Raw genomic sequence first — 15,374 nt, forward strand, 5'->3', positions numbered from 1 at the left:
AGGTTATCGCTTCTCGGCCTTTTGGCTAAGATCAAGTGTAGTATCTGTTCTTATCAGTTTAATATCTGATACGTCCCCCAGCGGGGGACTACATATTAAGCGGATTTTTAGAACAGGGAGTCGGCAAAGGAGCTTGCTCCATCCGCTCCACGCATCGACCCAGTATTGCAGTGCCTCTGGGAGCGGTGCACTTTCTCTGTTGTGTTGCAAATAAAAACTTACCACTCCAACTTGTTGCCTTTTCTCCATCATGTTTTTGACATTCAAAGGCAAGTTTTTTATTCCTTGATATGTTTTCAAGCGCCTTTTTGTTTAAAAGTCCAAGATTTTCAAGCAGGGGTTGCTTACGGCCATACCAGCAGAAGAACGTCTGATCTTGGAAGCTAAGAAGGCTTGGGCCTGGTTAGTACTTGGATGGGAGACTGCCTGTGAAAACCAGGTGTTACAGCTATTGAGAAACGTTTTCAAAATGAAGTTTTTTACATTGCCTTGTCAGCTTTTTTTCAAAGTTAGTTAAGAGGTATTTTTAGTCTTTGTTACGTTTTCCCGCCTTTTTTCTTCTTTTTTTTTTTTTTTTTTTTTTTTTTTTACAAGCTGCTCTTTGGTTTTCGTGTCCGTGCCTGCTCTGTGACAATCGTTCGACAGTCGTTCACTGGCTTAACTGTGGAATAGGGTGGAGCTGAATTGATTAGGCGGGGTTGTCCGGCCCTCGGCCTTAAGGTGCGACGCACCCTGATGTCAGCACCAAACACACAAGAGACACTCTCCACCTTTACGGCCCTGTTGTTGTCGCTTGGGCTTCTCTTCATCACGTACAAATCTTTCGCCTTTTACTAAAGATTTCCGTGGAGAGGGGCGTCAACAAGCTCACAATATTTTTGGGGGCTCTGTTTTGACAGAGCTACACGATGGGTTCAAAGAATACTTAAGAAAACGTGGTGTGTTGTGCGCTACGTATACGCGCACCATCCAGCAAATACCGCACACGTTCCGAGAATGGCACGCCACGGCGCCTTTTTCAGGTTATCGCTTCTCGGCCTTTTGGCTAAGATCAAGTGTAGTATCTGTTCTTATCAGTTTAATATCTGATACGTCCCCCAGCGGGGGACTACATATTAAGCGGATTTTTAGAACAGGGAGTCGGCAAAGGAGCTTGCTCCATCCGCTCCACGCATCGACCCAGTATTGCAGTGCCTCTGGGAGCGGTGCACTTTCTCTGTTGTGTTGCAAATAAAAACTTACCACTCCAACTTGTTGCCTTTTCTCCATCATGTTTTTGACATTCAAAGGCAAGTTTTTTATTCCTTGATATGTTTTCAAGCGCCTTTTTGTTTAAAAGTCCAAGATTTTCAAGCAGGGGTTGCTTACGGCCATACCAGCAGAAGAACGTCTGATCTTGGAAGCTAAGAAGGCTTGGGCCTGGTTAGTACTTGGATGGGAGACTGCCTGTGAAAACCAGGTGTTACAGCTATTGAGAAACGTTTTCAAAATGAAGTTTTTTACATTGCCTTGTCAGCTTTTTTCCAAAGTTAGTTAAGAGGTATTTTTAGTCTTTGTTACGTTTTCCCGCCTTTTTTCTTCTTTTTTTTTTTTTTTTTTTTTTTTTTACAAGCTGCTCTTTGGTTTTCGTGTCCGTGCCTGCTCTGTGACAATCGTTCGACAGTCGTTCACTGGCTTAACTGTGGAATAGGGTGGAGCTGAATTGATTAGGCGGGGTTGTCCGGCCCTCGGCCTTAAGGTGCGACGCACCCTGATGTCAGCACCAAACACACAAGAGACACTCTCCACCTTTACGGCCCTGTTGTTGTCGCTTGGGCTTCTCTTCATCACGTACAAATCTTTCGCCTTTTACTAAAGATTTCCGTGGAGAGGGGCGTCAACAAGCTCACAATATTTTTGGGGGCTCTGTTTTGACAGAGCTACACGATGGGTTCAAAGAATACTTAAGAAAACGTGGTGTGTTGTGCGCTACGTATACGCGCACCATCCAGCAAATACCGCACACGTTCCGAGAATGGCACGCCACGGCGCCTTTTTCAGGTTATCGCTTCTCGGCCTTTTGGCTAAGATCAAGTGTAGTATCTGTTCTTATCAGTTTAATATCTGATACGTCCCCCAGCGGGGGACTACATATTAAGCGGATTTTTAGAACAGGGAGTCGGCAAAGGAGCTTGCTCCATCCGCTCCACGCATCGACCCAGTATTGCAGTGCCTCTGGGAGCGGTGCACTTTCTCTGTTGTGTTGCAAATAAAAACTTACCACTCCAACTTGTTGCCTTTTCTCCATCATGTTTTTGACATTCAAAGGCAAGTTTTTTATTCCTTGATATGTTTTCAAGCGCCTTTTTGTTTAAAAGTCCAAGATTTTCAAGCAGGGGTTGCTTACGGCCATACCAGCAGAAGAACGTCTGATCTTGGAAGCTAAGAAGGCTTGGGCCTGGTTAGTACTTGGATGGGAGACTGCCTGTGAAAACCAGGTGTTACAGCTATTGAGAAACGTTTTCAAAATGAAGTTTTTTACATTGCCTTGTCAGCTTTTTTTCAAAGTTAGTTAAGAGGTATTTTTAGTCTTTGTTACGTTTTCCCGCCTTTTTTCTTCTTTTTTTTTTTTTTTTTTTTTTTTTTTTTACAAGCTGCTCTTTGGTTTTCGTGTCCGTGCCTGCTCTGTGACAATCGTTCGACAGTCGTTCACTGGCTTAACTGTGGAATAGGGTGGAGCTGAATTGATTAGGCGGGGTTGTCCGGCCCTCGGCCTTAAGGTGCGACGCACCCTGATGTCAGCACCAAACACACAAGAGACACTCTCCACCTTTACGGCCCTGTTGTTGTCGCTTGGGCTTCTCTTCATCACGTACAAATCTTTCGCCTTTTACTAAAGATTTCCGTGGAGAGGGGCGTCAACAAGCTCACAATATTTTTGGGGGCTCTGTTTTGACAGAGCTACACGATGGGTTCAAAGAATACTTAAGAAAACGTGGTGTGTTGTGCGCTACGTATACGCGCACCATCCAGCAAATACCGCACACGTTCCGAGAATGGCACGCCACGGCGCCTTTTTCAGGTTATCGCTTCTCGGCCTTTTGGCTAAGATCAAGTGTAGTATCTGTTCTTATCAGTTTAATATCTGATACGTCCCCCAGCGGGGGACTACATATTAAGCGGATTTTTAGAACAGGGAGTCGGCAAAGGAGCTTGCTCCATCCGCTCCACGCATCGACCCAGTATTGCAGTGCCTCTGGGAGCGGTGCACTTTCTCTGTTGTGTTGCAAATAAAAACTTACCACTCCAACTTGTTGCCTTTTCTCCATCATGTTTTTGACATTCAAAGGCAAGTTTTTTATTCCTTGATATGTTTTCAAGCGCCTTTTTGTTTAAAAGTCCAAGATTTTCAAGCAGGGGTTGCTTACGGCCATACCAGCAGAAGAACGTCTGATCTTGGAAGCTAAGAAGGCTTGGGCCTGGTTAGTACTTGGATGGGAGACTGCCTGTGAAAACCAGGTGTTACAGCTATTGAGAAACGTTTTCAAAATGAAGTTTTTTACATTGCCTTGTCAGCTTTTTTTCAAAGTTAGTTAAGAGGTATTTTTAGTCTTTGTTACGTTTTCCCGCCTTTTTTCTTCTTTTTTTTTTTTTTTTTTTTTTTTACAAGCTGCTCTTTGGTTTTCGTGTCCGTGCCTGCTCTGTGACAATCGTTCGACAGTCGTTCACTGGCTTAACTGTGGAATAGGGTGGAGCTGAATTGATTAGGCGGGGTTGTCCGGCCCTCGGCCTTAAGGTGCGACGCACCCTGATGTCAGCACCAAACACACAAGAGACACTCTCCACCTTTACGGCCCTGTTGTTGTCGCTTGGGCTTCTCTTCATCACGTACAAATCTTTCGCCTTTTACTAAAGATTTCCGTGGAGAGGGGCGTCAACAAGCTCACAATATTTTTGGGGGCTCTGTTTTGACAGAGCTACACGATGGGTTCAAAGAATACTTAAGAAAACGTGGTGTGTTGTGCGCTACGTATACGCGCACCATCCAGCAAATACCGCACACGTTCCGAGAATGGCACGCCACGGCGCCTTTTTCAGGTTATCGCTTCTCGGCCTTTTGGCTAAGATCAAGTGTAGTATCTGTTCTTATCAGTTTAATATCTGATACGTCCCCCAGCGGGGGACTACATATTAAGCGGATTTTTAGAACAGGGAGTCGGCAAAGGAGCTTGCTCCATCCGCTCCACGCATCGACCCAGTATTGCAGTGCCTCTGGGAGCGGTGCACTTTCTCTGTTGTGTTGCAAATAAAAACTTACCACTCCAACTTGTTGCCTTTTCTCCATCATGTTTTTGACATTCAAAGGCAAGTTTTTTATTCCTTGATATGTTTTCAAGCGCCTTTTTGTTTAAAAGTCCAAGATTTTCAAGCAGGGGTTGCTTACGGCCATACCAGCAGAAGAACGTCTGATCTTGGAAGCTAAGAAGGCTTGGGCCTGGTTAGTACTTGGATGGGAGACTGCCTGTGAAAACCAGGTGTTACAGCTATTGAGAAACGTTTTCAAAATGAAGTTTTTTACATTGCCTTGTCAGCTTTTTTTCAAAGTTAGTTAAGAGGTATTTTTAGTCTTTGTTACGTTTTCCCGCCTTTTTTCTTCTTTTTTTTTTTTTTTTTTTTTTTTTTTACAAGCTGCTCTTTGGTTTTCGTGTCCGTGCCTGCTCTGTGACAATCGTTCGACAGTCGTTCACTGGCTTAACTGTGGAATAGGGTGGAGCTGAATTGATTAGGCGGGGTTGTCCGGCCCTCGGCCTTAAGGTGCGACGCACCCTGATGTCAGCACCAAACACACAAGAGACACTCTCCACCTTTACGGCCCTGTTGTTGTCGCTTGGGCTTCTCTTCATCACGTACAAATCTTTCGCCTTTTACTAAAGATTTCCGTGGAGAGGGGCGTCAACAAGCTCACAATATTTTTGGGGGCTCTGTTTTGACAGAGCTACACGATGGGTTCAAAGAATACTTAAGAAAACGTGGTGTGTTGTGCGCTACGTATACGCGCACCATCCAGCAAATACCGCACACGTTCCGAGAATGGCACGCCACGGCGCCTTTTTCAGGTTATCGCTTCTCGGCCTTTTGGCTAAGATCAAGTGTAGTATCTGTTCTTATCAGTTTAATATCTGATACGTCCCCCAGCGGGGGACTACATATTAAGCGGATTTTTAGAACAGGGAGTCGGCAAAGGAGCTTGCTCCATCCGCTCCACGCATCGACCCAGTATTGCAGTGCCTCTGGGAGCGGTGCACTTTCTCTGTTGTGTTGCAAATAAAAACTTACCACTCCAACTTGTTGCCTTTTCTCCATCATGTTTTTGACATTCAAAGGCAAGTTTTTTATTCCTTGATATGTTTTCAAGCGCCTTTTTGTTTAAAAGTCCAAGATTTTCAAGCAGGGGTTGCTTACGGCCATACCAGCAGAAGAACGTCTGATCTTGGAAGCTAAGAAGGCTTGGGCCTGGTTAGTACTTGGATGGGAGACTGCCTGTGAAAACCAGGTGTTACAGCTATTGAGAAACGTTTTCAAAATGAAGTTTTTTACATTGCCTTGTCAGCTTTTTTTCAAAGTTAGTTAAGAGGTATTTTTAGTCTTTGTTACGTTTTCCCGCCTTTTTTCTTCTTCTTTTTTTTTTTTTTTTTTTTTTTTTACAAGCTGCTCTTTGGTTTTCGTGTCCGTGCCTGCTCTGTGACAATCGTTCGACAGTCGTTCACTGGCTTAACTGTGGAATAGGGTGGAGCTGAATTGATTAGGCGGGGTTGTCCGGCCCTCGGCCTTAAGGTGCGACGCACCCTGATGTCAGCACCAAACACACAAGAGACACTCTCCACCTTTACGGCCCTGTTGTTGTCGCTTGGGCTTCTCTTCATCACGTACAAATCTTTCGCCTTTTACTAAAGATTTCCGTGGAGAGGGGCGTCAACAAGCTCACAATATTTTTGGGGGCTCTGTTTTGACAGAGCTACACGATGGGTTCAAAGAATACTTAAGAAAACGTGGTGTGTTGTGCGCTACGTATACGCGCACCATCCAGCAAATACCGCACACGTTCCGAGAATGGCACGCCACGGCGCCTTTTTCAGGTTATCGCTTCTCGGCCTTTTGGCTAAGATCAAGTGTAGTATCTGTTCTTATCAGTTTAATATCTGATACGTCCCCCAGCGGGGGACTACATATTAAGCGGATTTTTAGAACAGGGAGTCGGCAAAGGAGCTTGCTCCATCCGCTCCACGCATCGACCCAGTATTGCAGTGCCTCTGGGAGCGGTGCACTTTCTCTGTTGTGTTGCAAATAAAAACTTACCACTCCAACTTGTTGCCTTTTCTCCATCATGTTTTTGACATTCAAAGGCAAGTTTTTTATTCCTTGATATGTTTTCAAGCGCCTTTTTGTTTAAAAGTCCAAGATTTTCAAGCAGGGGTTGCTTACGGCCATACCAGCAGAAGAACGTCTGATCTTGGAAGCTAAGAAGGCTTGGGCCTGGTTAGTACTTGGATGGGAGACTGCCTGTGAAAACCAGGTGTTACAGCTATTGAGAAACGTTTTCAAAATGAAGTTTTTTACATTGCCTTGTCAGCTTTTTTTCAAAGTTAGTTAAGAGGTATTTTTAGTCTTTGTTACGTTTTCCCGCCTTTTTTCTTCTTTTTTTTTTTTTTTTTTTTTTTTTTTTTTACAAGCTGCTCTTTGGTTTTCGTGTCCGTGCCTGCTCTGTGACAATCGTTCGACAGTCGTTCACTGGCTTAACTGTGGAATAGGGTGGAGCTGAATTGATTAGGCGGGGTTGTCCGGCCCTCGGCCTTAAGGTGCGACGCACCCTGATGTCAGCACCAAACACACAAGAGACACTCTCCACCTTTACGGCCCTGTTGTTGTCGCTTGGGCTTCTCTTCATCACGTACAAATCTTTCGCCTTTTACTAAAGATTTCCGTGGAGAGGGGCGTCAACAAGCTCACAATATTTTTGGGGGCTCTGTTTTGACAGAGCTACACGATGGGTTCAAAGAATACTTAAGAAAACGTGGTGTGTTGTGCGCTACGTATACGCGCACCATCCAGCAAATACCGCACACGTTCCGAGAATGGCACGCCACGGCGCCTTTTTCAGGTTATCGCTTCTCGGCCTTTTGGCTAAGATCAAGTGTAGTATCTGTTCTTATCAGTTTAATATCTGATACGTCCCCCAGCGGGGGACTACATATTAAGCGGATTTTTAGAACAGGGAGTCGGCAAAGGAGCTTGCTCCATCCGCTCCACGCATCGACCCAGTATTGCAGTGCCTCTGGGAGCGGTGCACTTTCTCTGTTGTGTTGCAAATAAAAACTTACCACTCCAACTTGTTGCCTTTTCTCCATCATGTTTTTGACATTCAAAGGCAAGTTTTTTATTCCTTGATATGTTTTCAAGCGCCTTTTTGTTTAAAAGTCCAAGATTTTCAAGCAGGGGTTGCTTACGGCCATACCAGCAGAAGAACGTCTGATCTTGGAAGCTAAGAAGGCTTGGGCCTGGTTAGTACTTGGATGGGAGACTGCCTGTGAAAACCAGGTGTTACAGCTATTGAGAAACGTTTTCAAAATGAAGTTTTTTACATTGCCTTGTCAGCTTTTTTTCAAAGTTAGTTAAGAGGTATTTTTAGTCTTTGTTACGTTTTCCCGCCTTTTTTCTTCTTTTTTTTTTTTTTTTTTTTTTTTTTTTTACAAGCTGCTCTTTGGTTTTCGTGTCCGTGCCTGCTCTGTGACAATCGTTCGACAGTCGTTCACTGGCTTAACTGTGGAATAGGGTGGAGCTGAATTGATTAGGCGGGGTTGTCCGGCCCTCGGCCTTAAGGTGCGACGCACCCTGATGTCAGCACCAAACACACAAGAGACACTCTCCACCTTTACGGCCCTGTTGTTGTCGCTTGGGCTTCTCTTCATCACGTACAAATCTTTCGCCTTTTACTAAAGATTTCCGTGGAGAGGGGCGTCAACAAGCTCACAATATTTTTGGGGGCTCTGTTTTGACAGAGCTACACGATGGGTTCAAAGAATACTTAAGAAAACGTGGTGTGTTGTGCGCTACGTATACGCGCACCATCCAGCAAATACCGCACACGTTCCGAGAATGGCACGCCACGGCGCCTTTTTCAGGTTATCGCTTCTCGGCCTTTTGGCTAAGATCAAGTGTAGTATCTGTTCTTATCAGTTTAATATCTGATACGTCCCCCAGCGGGGGACTACATATTAAGCGGATTTTTAGAACAGGGAGTCGGCAAAGGAGCTTGCTCCATCCGCTCCACGCATCGACCCAGTATTGCAGTGCCTCTGGGAGCGGTGCACTTTCTCTGTTGTGTTGCAAATAAAAACTTACCACTCCAACTTGTTGCCTTTTCTCCATCATGTTTTTGACATTCAAAGGCAAGTTTTTTATTCCTTGATATGTTTTCAAGCGCCTTTTTGTTTAAAAGTCCAAGATTTTCAAGCAGGGGTTGCTTACGGCCATACCAGCAGAAGAACGTCTGATCTTGGAAGCTAAGAAGGCTTGGGCCTGGTTAGTACTTGGATGGGAGACTGCCTGTGAAAACCAGGTGTTACAGCTATTGAGAAACGTTTTCAAAATGAAGTTTTTTACATTGCCTTGTCAGCTTTTTTTCAAAGTTAGTTAAGAGGTATTTTTAGTCTTTGTTACGTTTTCCCGCCTTTTTTCTTCTTTTTTTTTTTTTTTTTTTTTTTTTTTTTTTTACAAGCTGCTCTTTGGTTTTCGTGTCCGTGCCTGCTCTGTGACAATCGTTCGACAGTCGTTCACTGGCTTAACTGTGGAATAGGGTGGAGCTGAATTGATTAGGCGGGGTTGTCCGGCCCTCGGCCTTAAGGTGCGACGCACCCTGATGTCAGCACCAAACACACAAGAGACACTCTCCACCTTTACGGCCCTGTTGTTGTCGCTTGGGCTTCTCTTCATCACGTACAAATCTTTCGCCTTTTACTAAAGATTTCCGTGGAGAGGGGCGTCAACAAGCTCACAATATTTTTGGGGGCTCTGTTTTGACAGAGCTACACGATGGGTTCAAAGAATACTTAAGAAAACGTGGTGTGTTGTGCGCTACGTATACGCGCACCATCCAGCAAATACCACACACGTTCCGAGAATGGCACGCCACGGCGCCTTTTTCAGGTTATCGCTTCTCGGCCTTTTGGCTAAGATCAAGTGTAGTATCTGTTCTTATCAGTTTAATATCTGATACGTCCCCCAGCGGGGGACTACATATTAAGCGGATTTTTAGAACAGGGAGTCGGCAAAGGAGCTTGCTCCATCCGCTCCACGCATCGACCCAGTATTGCAGTGCCTCTGGGAGCGGTGCACTTTCTCTGTTGTGTTGCAAATAAAAACTTACCACTCCAACTTGTTGCCTTTTCTCCATCATGTTTTTGACATTCAAAGGCAAGTTTTTTATTCCTTGATATGTTTTCAAGCGCCTTTTTGTTTAAAAGTCCAAGATTTTCAAGCAGGGGTTGCTTACGGCCATACCAGCAGAAGAACGTCTGATCTTGGAAGCTAAGAAGGCTTGGGCCTGGTTAGTACTTGGATGGGAGACTGCCTGTGAAAACCAGGTGTTACAGCTATTGAGAAACGTTTTCAAAATGAAGTTTTTTACATTGCCTTGTCAGCTTTTTTTCAAAGTTAGTTAAGAGGTATTTTTAGTCTTTGTTACGTTTTCCCGCCTTTTTTCTTTTTTTTTTTTTTTTTTTTTTTTTTTTTTTTTACAAGCTGCTCTTTGGTTTTCGTGTCCGTGCCTGCTCTGTGACAATCGTTCGACAGTCGTTCACTGGCTTAACTGTGGAATAGGGTGGAGCTGAATTGATTAGGCGGGGTTGTCCGGCCCTCGGCCTTAAGGTGCGACGCACCCTGATGTCAGCACCAAACACACAAGAGACACTCTCCACCTTTACGGCCCTGTTGTTGTCGCTTGGGCTTCTCTTCATCACGTACAAATCTTTCGCCTTTTACTAAAGATTTCCGTGGAGAGGGGCGTCAACAAGCTCACAATATTTTTGGGGGCTCTGTTTTGACAGAGCTACACGATGGGTTCAAAGAATACTTAAGAAAACGTGGTGTGTTGTGCGCTACGTATACGCGCACCATCCAGCAAATACCGCACACGTTCCGAGAATGGCACGCCACGGCGCCTTTTTCAGGTTATCGCTTCTCGGCCTTTTGGCTAAGATCAAGTGTAGTATCTGTTCTTATCAGTTTAATATCTGATACGTCCCCCAGCGGGGGACTACATATTAAGCGGATTTTTAGAACAGGGAGTCGGCAAAGGAGCTTGCTCCATCCGCTCCACGCATCGACCCAGTATTGCAGTGCCTCTGGGAGCGGTGCACTTTCTCTGTTGTGTTGCAAATAAAAACTTACCACTCCAACTTGTTGCCTTTTCTCCATCATGTTTTTGACATTCAAAGGCAAGTTTTTTATTCCTTGATATGTTTTCAAGCGCCTTTTTGTTTAAAAGTCCAAGATTTTCAAGCAGGGGTTGCTTACGGCCATACCAGCAGAAGAACGTCTGATCTTGGAAGCTAAGAAGGCTTGGGCCTGGTTAGTACTTGGATGGGAGACTGCCTGTGAAAACCAGGTGTTACAGCTATTGAGAAACGTTTTCAAAATGAAGTTTTTTACATTGCCTTGTCAGCTTTTTTTCAAAGTTAGTTAAGAGGTTTTTTTAGTCTTTGTTACGTTTTCCCGCCTTTTTTCTTTTTTTTTTTTTTTTTTTTTTTTTTTTTTTTTTACAAGCTGCTCTTTGGTTTTCGTGTCCGTGCCTGCTCTGTGACAATCGTTCGACAGTCGTTCACTGGCTTAACTGTGGAATAGGGTGGAGCTGAATTGATTAGGCGGGGTTGTCCGGCCCTCGGCCTTAAGGTGCGACGCACCCTGATGTCAGCACCAAACACACAAGAGACACTCTCCACCTTTACGGCCCTGTTGTTGTCGCTTGGGCTTCTCTTCATCACGTACAAATCTTTCGCCTTTTACTAAAGATTTCCGTGGAGAGGGGCGTCAACAAGCTCACAATATTTTTGGGGGCTCTGTTTTGACAGAGCTACACGATGGGTTCAAAGAATACTTAAGAAAACGTGGTGTGTTGTGCGCTACGTATACGCGCACCATCCAGCAAATACCGCACACGTTCCGAGAATGGCACGCCACGGCGCCTTTTTCAGGTTATCGCTTCTCGGCCTTTTGGCTAAGATCAAGTGTAGTATCTGTTCTTATCAGTTTAATATCTGATACGTCCCCCAGCGGGGGACTACATATTAAGCGGATTTTTAGAACAGGGAGTCGGCAAAGGAGCTTGCTCCATCCGCTCCACGCATCGACCCAGTATTGCAGTGCCTCTGGGAGCGGTGCACTTTCTCTGTTGTGTTGCAAATAAAAACTTACCACTCCAACTTGTTGCCTTTTCTCCATCATGTTTTTGACATTCAAAGGCAAGTTTTTTATTCCTTGATATGTTTTCAAGCGCCTTTTTGTTTAAAAGTCCAAGATTTTCAAGCAGGGGTTGCTTACGGCCATACCAGCAGAAGAACGTCTGATCTTGGAAGCTAAGAAGGCTTGGGCCTGGTTAGTACTTGGATGGGAGACTGCCTGTGAAAACCAGGTGTTACAGCTATTGAGAAACGTTTTCAAAATGAAGTTTTTTACATTGCCTTGTCAGCTTTTTTTCAAAGTTAGTTAAGAGGTATTTTTAGTCTTTGTTACGTTTTCCCCCCTTTTTTCTTTTTTTTTTTTTTTTTTTTTTTTTTTTTTTTTTACAAGCTGCTCTTTGGTTTTCGTGTCCGTGCCTGCTCTGTGACAATCGTTCGACAGTCGTTCACTGGCTTAACTGTGGAATAGGGTGGAGCTGAATTGATTAGGCGGGGTTGTCCGGCCCTCGGCCTTAAGGTGCGACGCACCCTGATGTCAGCACCAAACACACAAGAGACACTCTCCACCTTTACGGCCCTGTTGTTGTCGCTTGGGCTTCTCTTCATCACGTACAAATCTTTCGCCTTTTACTAAAGATTTCCGTGGAGAGGGGCGTCAACAAGCTCACAATATTTTTGGGGGCTCTGTTTTGACAGAGCTACACGATGGGTTCAAAGAATACTTAAGAAAACGTGGTGTGTTGTGCGCTACGTATACGCGCACCATCCAGCAAATACCGCACACGTTCCGAGAATGGCACGCCACGGCGCCTTTTTCAGGTTATCGCTTCTCGGCCTTTTGGCTAAGATCAAGTGTAGTATCTGTTCTTATCAGTTTAATATCTGATACGTCCCCCAGCGGGGGACTACATATTAAGCGGATTTTTAGAACAGGGAGTCGGCAAAGGAGCTTGCTCCATCCGCTCCACGCATCGACCCAGTATTGCAGTGCCTCTGGGAGCGGTGCACTTTCTCTGTTGTGTTGCAAATAAAAACTTACCACTCCAACTTGTTGCCTTTTCTCCATCATGTTTTTGACATTCAAAGGCAAGTTTTTTATTCCTTGATATGTTTTCAAGCGCCTTTTTGTTTAAAAGTCCAAGATTTTCAAGCAGGGGTTGCTTACGGCCATACCAGCAGAAGAACGTCTGATCTTGGAAGCTAAGAAGGCTTGGGCCTGGTTAGTACTTGGATGGGAGACTGCCTGTGAAAACCAGGTGTTACAGCTATTGAGAAACGTTTTCAAAATGAAGTTTTTTACATTGCCTTGTCAGCTTTTTTTCAAAGTTAGTTAAGAGGTATTTTTAGTCTTTTTTACGTTTTCCCGCCTTTTTTCTTCTTTTTTTTTTTTTTTTTTTTTTTTTTTTTTTACAAGCTGCTCTTTGGTTTTCGTGTCCGTGCCTGCTCTGTGACAATCGTTCGACAGTCGTTCACTGGCTTAACTGTGGAATAGGGTGGAGCTGAATTGATTAGGCGGGGTTGTCCGGCCCTCGGCCTTAAGGTGCGACGCACCCTGATGTCAGCACCAAACACACAAGAGACACTCTCCACCTTTACGGCCCTGTTGTTGTCGCTTGGGCTTCTCTTCATCACGTACAAATCTTTCGCCTTTTACTAAAGATTTCCGTGGAGAGGGGCGTCAACAAGCTCACAATATTTTTGGGGGCTCTGTTTTGACAGAGCTACACGATGGGTTCAAAGAATACTTAAGAAAACGTGGTGTGTTGTGCGCTACGTATACGCGCACCATCCAGCAAATACCGCACACGTTCCGAGAATGGCACGCCACGGCGCCTTTTTCAGGTTATCGCTTCTCGGCCTTTTGGCTAAGATCAAGTGTAGTATCTGTTCTTATCAGTTTAATATCTGATACGTCCCCCAGCGGGGGACTACATATTAAGCGGATTTTTAGAACAGGGAGTCGGCAAAGGAGCTTGCTCCATCCGCTCCACGCATCGACCCAGTATTGCAGTGCCTCTGGGAGCGGTGCACTTTCTCTGTTGTGTTGCAAATAAAAACTTACCACTCCAACTTGTTGCCTTTTCTCCATCATGTTTTTGACATTCAAAGGCAAGTTTTTTATTCCTTGATATGTTTTCAAGCGCCTTTTTGTTTAAAAGTCCAAGATTTTCAAGCAGGGGTTGCTTACGGCCATACCAGCAGAAGAACGTCTGATCTTGGAAGCTAAGAAGGCTTGGGCCTGGTTAGTACTTGGATGGGAGACTGCCTGTGAAAACCAGGTGTTACAGCTATTGAGAAACGTTTTCAAAATGAAGTTTTTTACATTGCCTTGTCAGCTTTTTTTCAAAGTTAGTTAAGAGGTATTTTTAGTCTTTGTTACGTTTTCCCGCCTTTTTTCTTCTTTTTTTTTTTTTTTTTTTTTTTTTTTTTTACAAGCTGCTCTTTGGTTTTCGTGTCCGTGCCTGCTCTGTGACAATCGTTCGACAGTCGTTCACTGGCTTAACTGTGGAATAGGGTGGAGCTGAATTGATTAGGCGGGGTTGTCCGGCCCTCGGCCTTAAGGTGCGACGCACCCTGATGTCAGCACCAAACACACAAGAGACACTCTCCACCTTTACGGCCCTGTTGTTGTCGCTTGGGCTTCTCTTCATCACGTACAAATCTTTCGCCTTTTACTAAAGATTTCCGTGGAGAGGGGCGTCAACAAGCTCACAATATTTTTGGGGGCTCTGTTTTGACAGAGCTACACGATGGGTTCAAAGAATACTTAAGAAAACGTGGTGTGTTGTGCGCTACGTATACGCGCACCATCCAGCAAATACCGCACACGTTCCGAGAATGGCACGCCACGGCGCCTTTTTCAGGTTATCGCTTCTCGGCCTTTTGGCTAAGATCAAGTGTAGTATCTGTTCTTATCAGTTCTCGGTGGGAGTCGTGCGGTGTATGGGGCACCACTGAGATTTGTTTTTTTTAGCCCCAACACCTTTTAGCACTTTTAAACCCAAAAGCCTTTTCAAAGGCTAAAAGCACTTACAGAGCCCTTTTTAGGGCTCTGCACCCCGTCCTAAAATGGAGTCTGGAGTTAAGGCCAGGAAGAAGTCGGCAACGATGACGACGGCGATGAAAGACCTGGCGGGAGTAGCAGGTAGCATGCTTCCAGCAAAAGCCCAGTCGGCGAGGAAGAAGGAGATGGGGACCATTCGGGAGCGGGACCAGCAAAGCCAACTAGGGAAAGAGAAGGATGCGAAGCAGCAGGTACCTGAAACAGATGCTGTGAAAAAAGATATTCCTGTTGCAGAGGTGCCCGCTCCCCACCAGGCCGAGGCCAGGGCGCTGGACAACCGGGGGTCTCAAAACAGAGACAGCCCCTCCACCGAGGTTCCAGCGACGAGAATGAAGAACTCTCTGAGGTTCCGGTGGAGGGGAGCAGACCCCCAGGGCTTCCCTGAGAGGGTTCCTTTCATCAGGGAGGTCCTGTTCGGAGTCCTGAGCCTGAAGGCAAGTGACATTGTGTGTGTGCAGAGGAATGGTCCCCAGCGCTTCGTTGACGTCACCGTCCTCGCCGATGGAAGATTTACAACTATGCTGGAGGTATGCAGAGAAAAAAAAGAGGAGGGGTTGAAGAATTACGCAGTGGAACAACTCTGGTGGGCCGATAAGAAGATCATCACGGTCCACATCTTCAACCCCTTCTTACCTGCAGAGACCGTCAGGAAATTTTTGCAGCAGTATGTCGAACTTCAGCCTGGCCATCGGGAGATGCGGGACGAGCTGGGCATATGGAACGGGAGACGCCAGTTCCAGGCCCGGCTACGTCCCGATCCCTCGGCTCCAGACGGGTTGTGCCACCCACCGGGCTATTTTAATATCGAGGGGAACAGAGGATACCTGTTTTATCCACAGCAGCCTCCCTTCTGCAAACTCTGTCTGGGTAGGGGTCAC

At 45.4% G+C, this 15,374-nt stretch overlaps 28 non-coding genes and 1 pseudogene across 28 annotated transcripts; all 29 read left to right on the forward strand.

Moving 5' to 3' along the window:
- Positions 1-5: 5 nt before the first annotated feature.
- LOC114776543 (U2 spliceosomal RNA) lies at positions 6-196 on the forward strand. The gene has a single exon (XR_003745549.1). It is a non-coding gene; the product is annotated as a U2 spliceosomal RNA (small nuclear RNA).
- Positions 197-789: 593 nt separating this feature from the next.
- Positions 790-903, forward strand: LOC114776591 (U5 spliceosomal RNA). The gene has a single exon (XR_003745593.1). It is a non-coding gene; the product is annotated as a U5 spliceosomal RNA (small nuclear RNA).
- Positions 904-1,025: 122 nt separating this feature from the next.
- On the forward strand, positions 1,026-1,216 carry LOC114776544 (U2 spliceosomal RNA). Its single transcript, XR_003745550.1, has one exon. It is a non-coding gene; the product is annotated as a U2 spliceosomal RNA (small nuclear RNA).
- A 591-nt stretch (positions 1,217-1,807) lies between these two features.
- LOC114776592 (U5 spliceosomal RNA) lies at positions 1,808-1,921 on the forward strand. Its single transcript, XR_003745594.1, has one exon. It is a non-coding gene; the product is annotated as a U5 spliceosomal RNA (small nuclear RNA).
- Positions 1,922-2,043: 122 nt separating this feature from the next.
- LOC114776545 (U2 spliceosomal RNA) lies at positions 2,044-2,234 on the forward strand. Its single transcript, XR_003745551.1, has one exon. It is a non-coding gene; the product is annotated as a U2 spliceosomal RNA (small nuclear RNA).
- A 594-nt stretch (positions 2,235-2,828) lies between these two features.
- Positions 2,829-2,942, forward strand: LOC114776593 (U5 spliceosomal RNA). Its single transcript, XR_003745595.1, has one exon. It is a non-coding gene; the product is annotated as a U5 spliceosomal RNA (small nuclear RNA).
- A 122-nt stretch (positions 2,943-3,064) lies between these two features.
- LOC114776546 (U2 spliceosomal RNA) lies at positions 3,065-3,255 on the forward strand. Its single transcript, XR_003745552.1, has one exon. It is a non-coding gene; the product is annotated as a U2 spliceosomal RNA (small nuclear RNA).
- A 589-nt stretch (positions 3,256-3,844) lies between these two features.
- Positions 3,845-3,958, forward strand: LOC114776595 (U5 spliceosomal RNA). The gene has a single exon (XR_003745596.1). It is a non-coding gene; the product is annotated as a U5 spliceosomal RNA (small nuclear RNA).
- A 122-nt stretch (positions 3,959-4,080) lies between these two features.
- LOC114776547 (U2 spliceosomal RNA) lies at positions 4,081-4,271 on the forward strand. Its single transcript, XR_003745553.1, has one exon. It is a non-coding gene; the product is annotated as a U2 spliceosomal RNA (small nuclear RNA).
- Positions 4,272-4,863: 592 nt separating this feature from the next.
- Positions 4,864-4,977, forward strand: LOC114776596 (U5 spliceosomal RNA). The gene has a single exon (XR_003745597.1). It is a non-coding gene; the product is annotated as a U5 spliceosomal RNA (small nuclear RNA).
- A 122-nt stretch (positions 4,978-5,099) lies between these two features.
- Positions 5,100-5,290, forward strand: LOC114776548 (U2 spliceosomal RNA). The gene has a single exon (XR_003745554.1). It is a non-coding gene; the product is annotated as a U2 spliceosomal RNA (small nuclear RNA).
- A 593-nt stretch (positions 5,291-5,883) lies between these two features.
- LOC114776597 (U5 spliceosomal RNA) lies at positions 5,884-5,997 on the forward strand. Its single transcript, XR_003745598.1, has one exon. It is a non-coding gene; the product is annotated as a U5 spliceosomal RNA (small nuclear RNA).
- Positions 5,998-6,119: 122 nt separating this feature from the next.
- LOC114776549 (U2 spliceosomal RNA) lies at positions 6,120-6,310 on the forward strand. The gene has a single exon (XR_003745555.1). It is a non-coding gene; the product is annotated as a U2 spliceosomal RNA (small nuclear RNA).
- Positions 6,311-6,905: 595 nt separating this feature from the next.
- Positions 6,906-7,019, forward strand: LOC114776598 (U5 spliceosomal RNA). Its single transcript, XR_003745599.1, has one exon. It is a non-coding gene; the product is annotated as a U5 spliceosomal RNA (small nuclear RNA).
- A 122-nt stretch (positions 7,020-7,141) lies between these two features.
- LOC114776550 (U2 spliceosomal RNA) lies at positions 7,142-7,332 on the forward strand. Its single transcript, XR_003745556.1, has one exon. It is a non-coding gene; the product is annotated as a U2 spliceosomal RNA (small nuclear RNA).
- A 594-nt stretch (positions 7,333-7,926) lies between these two features.
- Positions 7,927-8,040, forward strand: LOC114776599 (U5 spliceosomal RNA). Its single transcript, XR_003745600.1, has one exon. It is a non-coding gene; the product is annotated as a U5 spliceosomal RNA (small nuclear RNA).
- Positions 8,041-8,162: 122 nt separating this feature from the next.
- On the forward strand, positions 8,163-8,353 carry LOC114776551 (U2 spliceosomal RNA). The gene has a single exon (XR_003745557.1). It is a non-coding gene; the product is annotated as a U2 spliceosomal RNA (small nuclear RNA).
- A 597-nt stretch (positions 8,354-8,950) lies between these two features.
- Positions 8,951-9,064, forward strand: LOC114776600 (U5 spliceosomal RNA). Its single transcript, XR_003745601.1, has one exon. It is a non-coding gene; the product is annotated as a U5 spliceosomal RNA (small nuclear RNA).
- Positions 9,065-9,186: 122 nt separating this feature from the next.
- LOC114776552 (U2 spliceosomal RNA) lies at positions 9,187-9,377 on the forward strand. The gene has a single exon (XR_003745558.1). It is a non-coding gene; the product is annotated as a U2 spliceosomal RNA (small nuclear RNA).
- A 595-nt stretch (positions 9,378-9,972) lies between these two features.
- LOC114776601 (U5 spliceosomal RNA) lies at positions 9,973-10,086 on the forward strand. The gene has a single exon (XR_003745602.1). It is a non-coding gene; the product is annotated as a U5 spliceosomal RNA (small nuclear RNA).
- Positions 10,087-10,208: 122 nt separating this feature from the next.
- Positions 10,209-10,399, forward strand: LOC114776553 (U2 spliceosomal RNA). Its single transcript, XR_003745559.1, has one exon. It is a non-coding gene; the product is annotated as a U2 spliceosomal RNA (small nuclear RNA).
- A 596-nt stretch (positions 10,400-10,995) lies between these two features.
- On the forward strand, positions 10,996-11,109 carry LOC114776602 (U5 spliceosomal RNA). Its single transcript, XR_003745603.1, has one exon. It is a non-coding gene; the product is annotated as a U5 spliceosomal RNA (small nuclear RNA).
- Positions 11,110-11,231: 122 nt separating this feature from the next.
- Positions 11,232-11,422, forward strand: LOC114776554 (U2 spliceosomal RNA). The gene has a single exon (XR_003745560.1). It is a non-coding gene; the product is annotated as a U2 spliceosomal RNA (small nuclear RNA).
- A 596-nt stretch (positions 11,423-12,018) lies between these two features.
- Positions 12,019-12,132, forward strand: LOC114776603 (U5 spliceosomal RNA). Its single transcript, XR_003745604.1, has one exon. It is a non-coding gene; the product is annotated as a U5 spliceosomal RNA (small nuclear RNA).
- A 122-nt stretch (positions 12,133-12,254) lies between these two features.
- LOC114776555 (U2 spliceosomal RNA) lies at positions 12,255-12,445 on the forward strand. The gene has a single exon (XR_003745561.1). It is a non-coding gene; the product is annotated as a U2 spliceosomal RNA (small nuclear RNA).
- Positions 12,446-13,041: 596 nt separating this feature from the next.
- Positions 13,042-13,155, forward strand: LOC114776604 (U5 spliceosomal RNA). The gene has a single exon (XR_003745605.1). It is a non-coding gene; the product is annotated as a U5 spliceosomal RNA (small nuclear RNA).
- A 122-nt stretch (positions 13,156-13,277) lies between these two features.
- LOC114776556 (U2 spliceosomal RNA) lies at positions 13,278-13,468 on the forward strand. Its single transcript, XR_003745562.1, has one exon. It is a non-coding gene; the product is annotated as a U2 spliceosomal RNA (small nuclear RNA).
- Positions 13,469-14,063: 595 nt separating this feature from the next.
- On the forward strand, positions 14,064-14,177 carry LOC114776605 (U5 spliceosomal RNA). Its single transcript, XR_003745606.1, has one exon. It is a non-coding gene; the product is annotated as a U5 spliceosomal RNA (small nuclear RNA).
- A 122-nt stretch (positions 14,178-14,299) lies between these two features.
- LOC114776579 (uncharacterized) lies at positions 14,300-14,512 on the forward strand (annotated as a pseudogene).
- The last annotated feature ends 862 nt before the right edge of the window (positions 14,513-15,374 follow it).

This window comes from Denticeps clupeoides, unplaced genomic scaffold, assembly GCF_900700375.1.
Source record: "Denticeps clupeoides unplaced genomic scaffold, fDenClu1.1, whole genome shotgun sequence".
In the NCBI taxonomy this organism is placed as follows: Eukaryota; Metazoa; Chordata; class Actinopteri; order Clupeiformes; family Denticipitidae; genus Denticeps; species Denticeps clupeoides.